Raw genomic sequence first — 13,265 nt, forward strand, 5'->3', positions numbered from 1 at the left:
GCTTGTGTGTCTCACTGTCTGGCTCAGTCAGGACCCGAGTGGACTCTGGAGAAGAGGGGAGGGGCGGCCAGAGCACTGCCTGCACGGCTCTGTGGCTGCTGCCTGCTGATCTCACTGACAGGTGAGAATGTCGGGCTTTAGGAGGCGGGGCCTGGGAGGAGCGGGTGTGGCCATAGCCGTGGACCATACTTTGTCTTTGTCAGTCAGGGGATGGGGGTGCGTGCGTGTGAGTGTGCGGCTCGCTTTGGTGTCACCCTATTGAAGGGTGACACCCGGGTGCGGGCCGCACCTTCCGCACCCACCTCATGACGCCACTGACTAGTGGCACAGGGCAAGTCCTCCTACGACCATACCCCTACGCTCATGCCCAATCTCGTCCGATCTTGGAAGCTAAACGGAGGTGGGCTAGGTCAGTACCTAGAAGGGCGACCGCTAGGGAATACCCAGTGCAGTAGGAAGACCACATTCCCTGTGGGATAACACTAACAGCAGGATCACCACTTCTACTTATTCTCACTATTTTCAGTGATAAGATCCCACCCTTGTCCATCGATTGCAATTTCTCCAAGACAGACTCAAATCATTAGGGTTAGATCTCAGTCTGGGGATGTTCCCTCTCTTGAAATCAACCCTATTCAGGGCTTTATTAATACAAACACAGTTTGTACAGATCTTTGGCAGACGGAAGCAGCATGGTATGTAGCTATCTTCCTATATGCATTTATCAAAGCATAATTAAGATCTGAACATTCCATTTTTTTAGGGAATGCTATTTTCCTTTGTTGTAATGTCAACATTCACTTATGATAAACTTGAATGCAAAAAATGAATAATCACCTGCGCTCCTTGCTTAAAGTCTGGCTGCAGAAATTAAACGTGACTTGCACCAATCACTAAGACACAATATAAACACAAAAAACAATTCCTGCGCACTGATCAAGGGTATAAGACACTCTATTAGATGTCAGTAAATGAAAAAACCCATCTAGGTTTAGCGTTCAGAATGGGTATGAAAGAACAGTCTCAGTGGATCAATTTCAGAGACAGTTAAAGTTCAAAAAAATATATATAGATACAACAGTCAATCCTTTTGCTGATCTCCTTTGAATATAGAAGATCAGGCCAATAGTTTGAAGCAATGTCCCAATAAAATTAATTATAACAGTCAAATGTAGATTCTCTTATCTGGCCTCGTCCTGGATCCTCCAACCAAACAGTAAACGTGATAAAACTTGAATTCAGTCAACCCAACCGTTTTTCAATTCTTTGTCTCTGTCCTCAAGCAGTGATACATGAAAGACAAATATTGGGGAATCATAGTGCAGACTTATAAAAGTTTATTTAAACACGTTTACAATGAAAAGACTTAGCATGCGTACCCTAAGTGACCTTCGGTGGAAGGCACAATAATAGGCATATAGGGGTAATACAGAAGCTTCCCCTATTAAGCTTTTACCTTCACCGAGTTCTGGGCCGCAGGAAACACCAACGCGTTTCAACCAGTATGGTCTTTATCAAGGTGTATAGAGTGCATGGAGGACCAGGTATTTAAAGGTGACATAAACCACACCCATTTCCTGTTTGCAATGGGCGGGGTTTACAAACAAATTACTAAGTTTTGTTTTGTGCTGAGTTCCCATTTATTTTAAGAGTAGAAATAAAGAATTTATTATTTCTTAGACACATCACTAATCAGTAGACACTAAGATACAATAAGAGTGCACCCCAACAAGAGTCATACTTTTTCTTTCTTTGCTGCATTTGCCCTCTCCTCTGTAGCCGGCGGCCGTCAGCACAATAAAGTCTGGGCAGTAGAGGGGCACAGACTCTATTGCGCAAGTGCAAATCTCTGGGAAAATGGTGCAGCATCCATTTTCCCAGAGATTTCCTTACAGCGTATGCGCAAATCTTTGGAAAATTGACCACTGCGCCATTTACCGAACATTTGTAGAGAAATGCTGCCGCAGGTGGGGCCTCTGGAGATGTATATCAAAAATGGGTTCAGGGTGTGCGGTTTGGGCCCCCCCCCCCTGTACCTCAGGGGCCCGTGTGCACTGCACACACTGCACCCATTATATACACGCCACTGGGTTTATGAATACTTTATTGCCATGTAGTCCCTTGTAAACACAGTGGACAAAATCTTCAGGTATTGCCAAAATATTTTCTACTTTCACTGAATAAAGATACCCATACCATTGTTTTCCTTTTTGCTTTGAAATTGTAGAACATAAACAATAAAGGTTAATATCATCAAAATGCTAAATTAAAGTTTTGAATGGACGAAGAAAGACAAATTAACATGTAGTAAGAGGTTCAGCTAAGAATAACATTTTTATTTTTCATTCTAGGTAAGCAAATTTTATACAGATTTTCAGACAGATACTGTGGTGCTTTCTTTTGGCATCTTCTATACCTAATAATCTTTTAAGGATGGTACTTTTTTCAGTGCAGTATGTTTGCAGCTCAAGGGCTAACATTCACAGACAACTCTTGCTAAAGCCACGACTTGGAATTCTCTGGGAGCAGATGCCATAAGATTTACATAATTACTATTGCCTAAATCTGGAATCAGCCTCAATATAAAATTGTGTAAAATTGTGTACCGGTGGCTGTGAAATATCTGAGAGATGAATGTATAATAATTAGTTTTTCTACTCTTTTATTCTATCAGTGTGTTAGGAATAATCTCTGACAATTTCACCTCCAGCCACTAGAGGTCACTATTGTATCTAAAACTTATTTTCAAACTTGCCCTTGTCCAAGATGGACATTAGTGTCTTGGAAGAACCCATCTTGGATCCTGTTTCCTGGTTGGGCCTATAAATATGCTCTGTCTGATTAATGCCTTGAGTATTGTTTGAGTTGTTTACTCAGCTCTTGTTACATAAACCTGTTCCTCTTGAGGCATCTGCTAAACTTGTATACTGACCTAGCTTACTACTGCCTACACCCATGTGTGGCCACCTGGCATACATATGAATATCTATTACTAATATGTTTTCAGGAGTTGCTTCAGAATACTGACTCTGTTTGCAATCAGCTCTATTGGCTATTGGATTTCAGCTAACACAATGTACAACTAGCACATAAGAAACTCAATCCCTAATAATGGGACCAATTAAATAAACACCTATTGAGTAGTGTATGTAAAGTTTAAGCACTATACTAAACAAAAGCCAGAGTTAAAATTCCCAAAAGATTCATACAGTAATTCTATAAGCAGGAAATCATGTCTTAAAAGGCCTGAGACTCGCTTCATGATATTTTATTAATTTATAATTAAGTCATCCCTTTATACACGATTGTATCTGTGTTGATGCTTGAATGGTAAATTACAGGATATAACTGCATTAACAAGGACTTGTCCATACAGGAGCAAAAGTTTAGGAGAACCTCAGAGGCGTCACCAGGTGTGGCGACACCCGGTGCGCACTGCTCCCCCTACGCCTCTGGTGGCCACCAGAAAAGGGTGTGTGGCCTAACAAAGGGGGGCATGGCCTCATTGGAGTCTCCATTTCTTCACTCCGGGGGTGTGTCCATCATCCCCGGAGATGCTGGCTGCCCCCGGAGACTGGGCTGAGTGCGGTGTCGGCTCTTCAGGAAAGACAGGAGCAGAGTGCTGCAGGGTGCACTCTGCTCCTGTCACTGCAGATGAGCCGGCTTTGGTATCACCCTTCCCCCCCGGCACCCGGCATGTGATGCTACTGGAGAACCTATATTGAGTTAACCTGGGCATTATTGGGCCTGTTCAGAGGTTGACACATTGCACACCGCATGGACATATGAACAGATGCATGTGTATGTTTAGCCGGATGCATCACAAGATACATCCAATTCAAGAGCATTTGTGCCAGATATATATAAGCATATCTCCTAACATTGAGTAGTATGGTGTTGGCCCATTTGTGTGCCCACTTAAAAAAAAGTGGGGCATGGCCTCATGAAGTGCACATAGTTTGGGGTCATGACTGCGCATCATGTCTTGTTCCTGGCATACCCAGCACTCTGGGAACAGCTGGGTAGCCCCCAACCTCCCCAGCATAGTGCAGATGAGGGCCGCGTGCGCACGTCATCCAGTTGGAAGACACAGTCTCTGGCTTCGACACTCCCCCACTGCAGTGCAGTGGATTTTGGTGTGGTCTAGTGATTAACAAGGCATGAAGCAGACACACACACACCAATAAATTAGCTCTTATAAACTCCCCTTTGATGAAGTCTCCAATACGAAATACATCGGACGCCCACACTACTGATCCCAGCAGTGGATTTATATTACCTTGCCTCAGTCTGGTATAGTGGAGAAAACTATGTTCTTTAATGAGCCTGCATATCTTTTATTTTTGGACCATGTAGCTTCCTATATAATAAAGTAATCTACACCTTCATGTGCCCTTGTTATTGCAGAACTGAAGAAAGAACAGAAGAAAAGCCTGTGGAAAATTCGGGTACTAGAAGGCAAGCTGTAGATATTCCTAATTTTATGGGCCAATAAATTAGGTGAAGTTTACTCTGCACATTGTTTTAACGCGGTTAATGTCCCTACTTACCAGGTCTGGATGGTCACTGGTAGCTCCTCCTTCAGCAACAGAGTTGGCCAAATTGCAGCTCCCTCCTTCCAGTATCAGTCAGTGGTGTGATTCAGTGTCCCACATGGTAGTGCAAGTGCATAGGCACCACCATCTTGGATTATCTTCCTTTTTGAGACAGACCAATCCCATCTCTAGACCTGTAGTCAGCTGAGTGGCACCACCCAATCCTGGTTTAGCATTCTAGAGATGGGCTGTTTAGATGGCTCCTGGACACTCCCTCTCTTGCCTGGACTTCTTCTAACTCTGAGTGGTCAGAGGATCTACGGCTCCTGGATGTCTTCAGCGTTCCAGTTGTATTTTGACGGTGCAGTAATCAGTTCCTAGTTTCTGGTTTCTCAGCTCTCCCAGTATCTTCACTGCAGAATTACCTGTGCATAATCCCTCACGCTTCTTCAGCAGTCCTGCAGTCTCTTGTGCTTCAACACTCCTGGATCATCTTCTGAGCAGAGTCTCTCTACCTGCTTCAGCTGTCATAAATCATTTCCTGTGCATAGTCTCTCTACAATGAGCCTGCAGTGTAACTGGTACAAAGCCTCCTTAAACTACTGAACAGTTTTTCTCCTATACGTGTTCACAAGTAGGCTTTACGTATTAAAAAGAATCTAAAATGTATTTAAAGCAAAATCTCTAACGATTCTTTGGTCCCTGGTCAGTTACAGTAAATTATGACTGATCGAGTGACAAGGAAGATAAGAGAGATGCAAGTAAGTAAAAAAGAAGAAAAGAAATATGGCGACATCAGGGATACTTGGAGGAACATGTTGACACCATGAAAGGTGAAAGGAAAATGAGAGGGCAGGTGAGCACAAAGGGGATAGCCTTGCATTATTTAATAGGTCTTTTGTGGTTTAGTATATATAGCCTTAAAAAGCATATATTATTAAAGTAAACCTCTATCAAATTCCCCTAGTCTCAGATGTTCTCAGGTCCTTGGAAATGTACTTAAATTTTTATACCGGCACTTCTACAACTTAAGCATGTTACCAAGAGATCCCCAACTGAACCATCAACAGGAACACAGGTGAAGCCTTTTGTTACATTATTACCTATATTTTAGAAAATAATTTGCTAGCTCAGTGGCGGCACGACCAGAAGACCAAACAAATATGATTCGTTTTTAAGACATAGTAAAGTGTAAACTTTAAGTAAAGCTGGTACCAACTATACAGTGCTCACCTAAGATGTGATTGAACTCACGATTTTTCCTTACAAGGAAACATTCGATATTGTGCATACACACTACACAATTGTTTCTTCCAGTCCTCACTATTTATCTGTCCTAATGATTGTAATGAATAGAGATTTATATATGCACACCCACAACTATCTGAAGATCTGTTGTCAGACTGTACACACTATAAAGGGCCCTACACACTGGCAGATAACACTGCACGATATGAACATTCTCGTTCATTAATGAACGAGAACTCATTCATATCGTGCAGTGTGTAGGCACCAACGATGAACGATGCGCTGCCCCGCGCTCGTTCATCGTTGGTGTCCCGTCGCTTATGCATGCAGGCCAATATGGACAAGATTGTCCATATTAGCATGCATTGCAATGACGCTGAGTGACGGGGGGAGTGAATAAACTTCACTCCCCCGTCACCTCCACCCCGCCGCCGGGTCGCCAGTCTGCCGTATCAGCAGTAGGGCAGCTCGGCGGCGGGTCGCCCAGTCTGTAGACCGATTTATCTGCGATAAATTGAAATTGTATGTGCATACACATTATACAATTCTCTAGTCAATCATAATATTCACTGCTGATCTATCAGATAATTGTATAGTTTGTACCCAGCTTAATAAGCAGTGCACACAAAGAAATAAAGTAGCGTTTTGCTATATTGTTTGATATTGCTCCACATAACAGTCTGGTACATAAGATGAGAGTTCTAGGTCTAGAAGAAACAATTCTATATATGGATAGAGAACCAATTGAGCACTAATGCAGAGTTATTAACAGAACACAGCAGACAGGGCTAAAGTTCCTAGTAGTATACCACAGAGATATAGACGGGGCCCAATTATTTGCTATCTTGTTTTTATAGAGCTTGTAGATTGTCTAGAATAGTGCTTCTCAAATCCAGTCCCCTGGACACACCAACAGTGTATATTTTGCAGATGCTCTTGCTGGAGCACAGGTGTATTCATTACTGACTGACACATTTTAAAGGATCATAGGTGGTACTTAATAATCTTTTTGAGAAGCACTGGCCTGGAATATTGATCATATATAATAAAAGGCTAACCTAGGTCACCACCTCTATGTGGGGGTCAGTGCTGGTGGCCGTGTGCGCTTCAACATTGCAACACTTGAATTGCTCCGTCAGATGCCATCTAGTGGCCACAGGCGCCTACAGCCGCCGGCACTGACATTACTGTTATGTTGTCCCGTCATTTTGACGGGCTGGTAAGTAGTGTGTCCATATTTACTGAGGGTGCTAAGCTATGTATAAATAAGAACACAGAGCAGAATAGTAATTTGCTGCAGAAAGATTCAACCAAAATAAGTTACAGTACATATGGAAGAAAACTTACCATGGTTAAGTGTTTTTCTTTGAGGTCCATAGGATCCACAATCCTTATATTGGGGTGTAGGTGGTAGGAGTTGACTGGGCACCACACAGTTAAGCTTTTAGCTTCCAGGATGCGCCAATCCTCCTCCTCATATACCCCACCCCCAGTCTAAGGAAGCCAGTTTTGTTAACAAGTACAAGGCAGGAGCAGGATTTGAGAGGAGAAGGAAGACCTGAACATACAAAACATACTCTCCCACATAGCAGAGGAGAGAAACATCAAAAAGGGAAAAAACTAAAAATATTCCCCTTAAGACAGGTGCATCAGGGTGGACGCCTTGTGGATCTGGGTTACATACATTATACAGGCGGACGGGATGCCGGCTGCCAATATCCCGCCCGCCAGAATGTTGGCAGCGGGGCGAGCTCTAAGAGTTCCCTTGCGGGCTCGGTGGCTCGCTGCGCTCGTCACAGAATCTATTCCCACTGTATGGGTGTTGTGGACACCCACCAGTGGGAATAGCCCTGGTGAGCCAGGATTCCGGCTATCGGCATTGTCGGCTGTCAGGATTTCGGCGTTGGTACCCCGAACGCTGGGATCCCTACAGCCGGCATTTTAACTGCATCTCGTGGATCTATGGACCTTGAAGAAAATAGGAATTTAATACCTACCGGTAATTCCTTTTCTCGTAGTCCGTAGGGGATAATGGGAAACGTAGTTACGATGGGGTATAGATCGGGTCCATTGGAGCCTGGCACTTTAAGAAATCATTAGTGTGTGCTGGCTCCTCCCCTCTATGCCCCTCCTGCAGACTCAGTCTAGAAAAACTGTGCCAGAGGAGACGGACATACTTTGAGTTAAGGATATATACATAAACAGCGGTGAGGTAACGAACCAACACACAACACCAAAAGGTAGCAGTGCAACCCAAACAAAGGATATCAATGCTAACCAGAACAAGGAACAGGGACAGCAACAGCAAACCCAACCAAGAAACTTACAACCAGGTAAGCAAGAAAACGAAGCACTGAGGCGGGACGCCCAGTATCCCCTACTGACTATGAGAAAAGGAGATTTATGGTAAACTTAACATGGTTAAATCTCTTTCTGCGAGGTATATTGGGTTCCACAGGGAAACATTGGGGGTGTAGAGATGGATCTTGATCCAGGCACGAACAGGCTAAAGCTTAGACTGTCCCAGGATGCATTGGAGCCTCCTCTATAACCCCGCCTCCAGGCACTGTGAGCTCAGTCCAATGCAGGAGCAGGTAAAAGAGAAGGTAGATGTTAGTCACATAGAACAACATTCTCACGACAGGAGAAGGGACTAGCGGCTAATGCCATGCAAACCCATAGAAGCTAGGTGCATCAGGGTGGGCGCCCGGTGGAACCAATGTACCTCGCAGAAAGAGATTTAACCATGGTAAGTCTACCATAAATCTCCTTTTCTGCAGCGGGGTACATTGGTTTCCACAGTGAAACATCGGGGATGTCCTAAAGCAGTTCCTTATGGGAGGGGATGCGCCGTAGTGGGTATAAGAACCCGGCGTCCAAAGGAAGCATCCTGAGAGGTGAAAGTATCGAAGGCATAGAACCTAATGAATGTGTTCACGAGGACCACGTAGCCGCCTTGCACAATTGTTCAGTGGACGCGCCTCGGCGGGCCACCCAAGAAGGACCAACAGACCGAGTAGAATGGGCTTTGATAGCAGTAGGAGCTGGGAGTCCAGACTGCGCATATGCTTGTGCATTCACCATTCTAATCCATCTGGCCAAGGTTTGCTTATTCGCAGGCCAGCCACGTTTGTGAAAACCAAAAAGTACAAAAAGGGAATCTGACCTCCTGATAGAGGCAGTCCTCTCCACATAAATACGAAGAGCCCTTACCACATCCAAAGATAGCTCTTTGGAGGACAAATCAGAAGAGATAAAGGCCGGAACCACAATCTCTTGGTTAAGGTGAAAAGATGACACCACCTTAGGCAAATAAACAGGGCGAGTTCTAAGAACTGCCTGGTCACGGTGAAATATCAGAAAGGGTGAACGACAGGACAGAGCGCCTAGGTCTGGTAATAGCCAGTAGGAACAGGACCTTGAATGGTAGCCATTTAAAGTCCACTGACTCAAGAGGTTCAAATGGAGACTCTTGCAGGGCATGCAGGACAACTCACAGATCCCATGGAGCCACAGGAGGGACATAGGGAGGGTGAATCTGTAAAACACCCTGAGTGAAAGTATAAACGTCATTAATACACCCAATTGTTCTCTGAAACCACACCGACAAGGCAGAGATATGATCTTTGAGGGAGGCCAGATGAAGGCCTAAGTCCAGGCCCTGTTGCAGAAAAGCCAGAAGTCTGGAAGTACTGAATTTGTATGCATTGTAATTCTTAGCAGTACACCAGGTGAAGTAAGAATTCCAGACCCTGTAATAAATCCGCGCAGGTGCCGGTTTGAGGGTTTGGATAACCGCCTCAGAGAATTATTTGGCCCTTAGGAGTGAAGCTTTAAGAGCCACTCCGTCAAAGCCAGTCTGGCCAGGTCCGCATAGACACAAGGGCCCTGAACGAGGAGGTCTGGGCGTTGAGGAAGAAGAGGATGCTCTATCGATAGACCCTGCAGATCTGAGAGCCAATGCCTTCTTGGCCATGCTGGAGCGACTAGAAGTAGTATTCCTCCTCCTTGTTTAAACTTCCGCAGTATCTTGGGCAGGAGTGACACTGGAGGGAACATGTATGGCAGCCGAAAGTTCCATGGAATTGCCAGTGTGTTCACGAACGCTGCTTGAGGATCCTTGGTTCTTGATCCGAAGACCGGAACTTTGTGATTGTGTCGAGACGGCATCAGGTCTGCATCTAGTAGGCCCCACTTGTCCACTAGGAGTTGAAAGACTTCCCGATGAAGACGCCACTCTCCGGTGTGCACGTCCTGACAACTGAGGAAATCCGCTTCCCAGTTGAGGACTCCCGGAATGAACACTGCCGATATTGCTGGCAGATGGCGTTCCACCCAACGAAGGATTTTTGACACTTTCATCATTGCCATGCGGTTTGAGTGCTGCCTTGATGGTATATGTATGCCACCGTGGTGGCGTTGTCTGACCGTACTTGAACAGGCCTGTTCTGTATCAGAGGCAGGGCGAGAGACAAAGCATTGAACACTGCCCGCAATTCCAGAATGTCTATCGGGAGGAGTGATTCCTCCATGGTCCACCGACCCTGGAAAGAGTGTTGCTCCAACACCACGCCCCAACCCCTCAGACTGGCGTCCGTAGTCAGTAGGACCCAGTTGGGGATCCAGAAGGGACGACCCCTGCTCAACTGCTGGTCCTGTAGCCAACAGGTCAGCGACGGACAAACCTCCGGAGTTAAGGAGATCATGAGAGACCTGATCCGATAAGGCAGGCCGTCCCACTTGGAAAGGATTAACCTCTGCAGAGGGCGGGAATGAAATTGAGCGTGCTCTACCATGTCGAACACCAACACCATGGGGCCTAGAACATACATCGCCGAGTGTATCAACACCTTTGGGTGAGAGGGAAAGTATCTGATCCTGTACTGAAGTTTCAGGACCTTCTCTGGAGGCAGAAACAGTTCTTAGCTGTGTGTGTCCAGCAGTGCCCCCAGGTGCACCATGCTTCGATCTGGGACCAGCGAGGACTTCTTCCAGTTAATGAGCCACCCGTGGGCTTGGAGGAAGTTTACCATCAGTTGCAGATGACTGAGGAGGACATCGTGGGAGTTTGCCAGAATCAGCAAGTCGTCCAGATACGGCAGGATCCTGACTCCCTGGCGACGGAGATGAGCCGTCATTACGGCCATAATCTTGGTGAAGATCCGAGGAGCCGTGGCCAGTCCAAATGGCAGAGCCTGGTACTGATAGTGTAGGCTGCCAATAGCAAACCGCAGATATTGCTGATGTGATATGGCAATAGGTATATTCAGGTAAGCATCCTGTATATCCAGGGATACCATATAATCTCCGGGTTCCATGGCCAGTACAAATGAGCGGAGTGTTTCCATACAGAACATGGACACTCTCACAAACCTGTTCAGTGATTTGAGGTTGAGTATGGACCGGAAAGACCCCTTGGGTTTCGGTACTGGAAACATGGTCGAGTAGTATCCTCTGCCTCTCTGAGACAGAGGTACCGGCACCACCACTCCTGTATCCAGGAGGGAACGCACAACCAATTGAAAAGCTTGCGCTTTTAATGGATCCAAAGGGATAACCATGGTGTAAAACTGGCGAGGGGGACGTCTCTTGAAAGAGACTGCGTACCCGTGAGAGACAACTTCTCGCACCCACTCGTCTGAAGTGGTCTTTAACCAGACCTGGGTAAATTGCAGAAGTTGGCCTCCCACCCTGGGGTCCCCCAGGGGGAGGCCCGCCCCGTCACGCAGCAGGCTTGTCGTGTTTAGAAGCAGGCTGACGGGCCGCCCAGGACTGTTTTGTCTTGGGCTTTGTGGTTTTGGAAGCATGAGATTGACTTGGGTATGTCTGACCTTTTGCTTTCCCTTGAGGTCGAAAGGAGCGAAAAGTGGTACCTTTTGCCTTCTGTGCAGAAGGAGTAGTATTAGGGTGAAAGGTGGTCTTAGCAGCCGCCAAGTCAGCCACAATCTTATTGAGATCTTCCCCAAATAAGATATCTCCCTTAAAAGGGAGAACCTCCAAGGTGTTTTTGGAGTCCAGGTCCACCTTCCATGACCTCAACCACAGAATACGGCGAGCCAGGATGGACGTAGTCGACGCCTTGGCTGCCAGCACACCCACCTCAGAGGATGCCTCCTGAATGTAATAGGCGGTGGTGGTAATATGAGACAGGTATTGTCTGGCAGTGTCAGATATATCCTGGGGCAACTCATCCTTGAATGCCTGAACCCATGCTTCAATTCCTTTTGCAGCCCAGGAGGCTGCTATAGTGGGGCTATGCACAGCACCTCTAAGGGGGTAAATAGACTTCAGGCATGCCTCCACATGCTTATCTGTTGGTTCCTTCAGTGAGGTGACAGTGGTGACAGGCAGAGTAGATGACACCACCAGACGGGTGACATGGGAATCCACCGGCGGTGAATTTTCCCACTTGTTACACAACTCTGTAGGGAGAGGATAGCGAGCTACCATCCATTTAGACAGGGGAAATTTGTTCCCTGCTGTAATCCAGGGTTCTTGTTGTATGTCCACTAAATGGTCAGAATGTGGCAATAATGTTTTAGTTACCTTCTGATGTTTAAACTTATCAGGTTTCTTAGACACCATGGCCCTCATTCCGAGTTGTTCGCTCGCAAGCTGCTTTTAGCAGCTTTGCACACGCTAAGCCGCCGCCTACTGGGAGTGAATCTTAGCATAGTAGATTTGCGAACGAAAGATTAGCAGATTTGCGAATAGACAGTTCTTAGCAGTTTCTGAGTAGCTCGAGACTTACTCTGCCACTGCGATCAGTTCAGTCAGTTTCGTTCCTGGTTTGACGTCACAAACACACCCAGCGTTCATCCAGACACTCCCCCGTTTCTAAAGCCACTCCCGCGTTTTTCCCATAAACGGCAGCGTCTTTTCGCACACACCCATAAAACGGCCAGTTTCCGCCCAGAAACACCCACTTCCTGTCAATCACACTACGATCACCAGAACGAAGAAAAAACCTCGTAATGCCGTGAGTAAAATACCTAACTTAATAGCAAATTTACTTGGCGCAGTCGCACTGCGGACATTGCGCATGCGCATTAGCGACTAATCGCTCCGTTGCGGAAAAAAATAACGAGCGATCAACTCGGAATGACCACCTATAGTGGAATCCTCATCATCATCTGATATTTGCAGGATCTGCTTAATAGCAATCACTAGGTCATGGACATCAACCTGAGTTGTAGATTCCTCATCAGAAGCAGCTTGTCAGTGTCTGACGGGACAGTGTGCTCCCCGTCCTCTTCAGAAGAATCTTCTGAGAGATTAGTGGATTGTGAGGAGGAAGTGGTCCACTTAGAAGACCCCGTGACACGAGAGTGGCTTGGGGCAGTCTTATGTCTAACCAAAGATTGATTCAATTGCTGCAACTGGGTAGACAAATTATCCACCCAAGGTGGATTTAACATACCAGATGTGACTGTAATGGTACAGGAGGTCCCATAGGGGGTGTAGGGCGTGTCACAAGCGTAT

The 13,265-nt window shown here is 46.1% G+C and overlaps 1 pseudogene; it reads left to right on the top strand.

Moving 5' to 3' along the window:
- Positions 1-339: 339 nt before the first annotated feature.
- On the top strand, positions 340-458 carry LOC134930071 (5S ribosomal RNA; annotated as a pseudogene).
- Positions 459-13,265: the final 12,807 nt, after the last annotated feature.

Source organism: Pseudophryne corroboree, chromosome 5, assembly GCF_028390025.1.
Source record: "Pseudophryne corroboree isolate aPseCor3 chromosome 5, aPseCor3.hap2, whole genome shotgun sequence".
NCBI lineage: Eukaryota > Metazoa > Chordata > Amphibia > Anura > Myobatrachidae > Pseudophryne > Pseudophryne corroboree.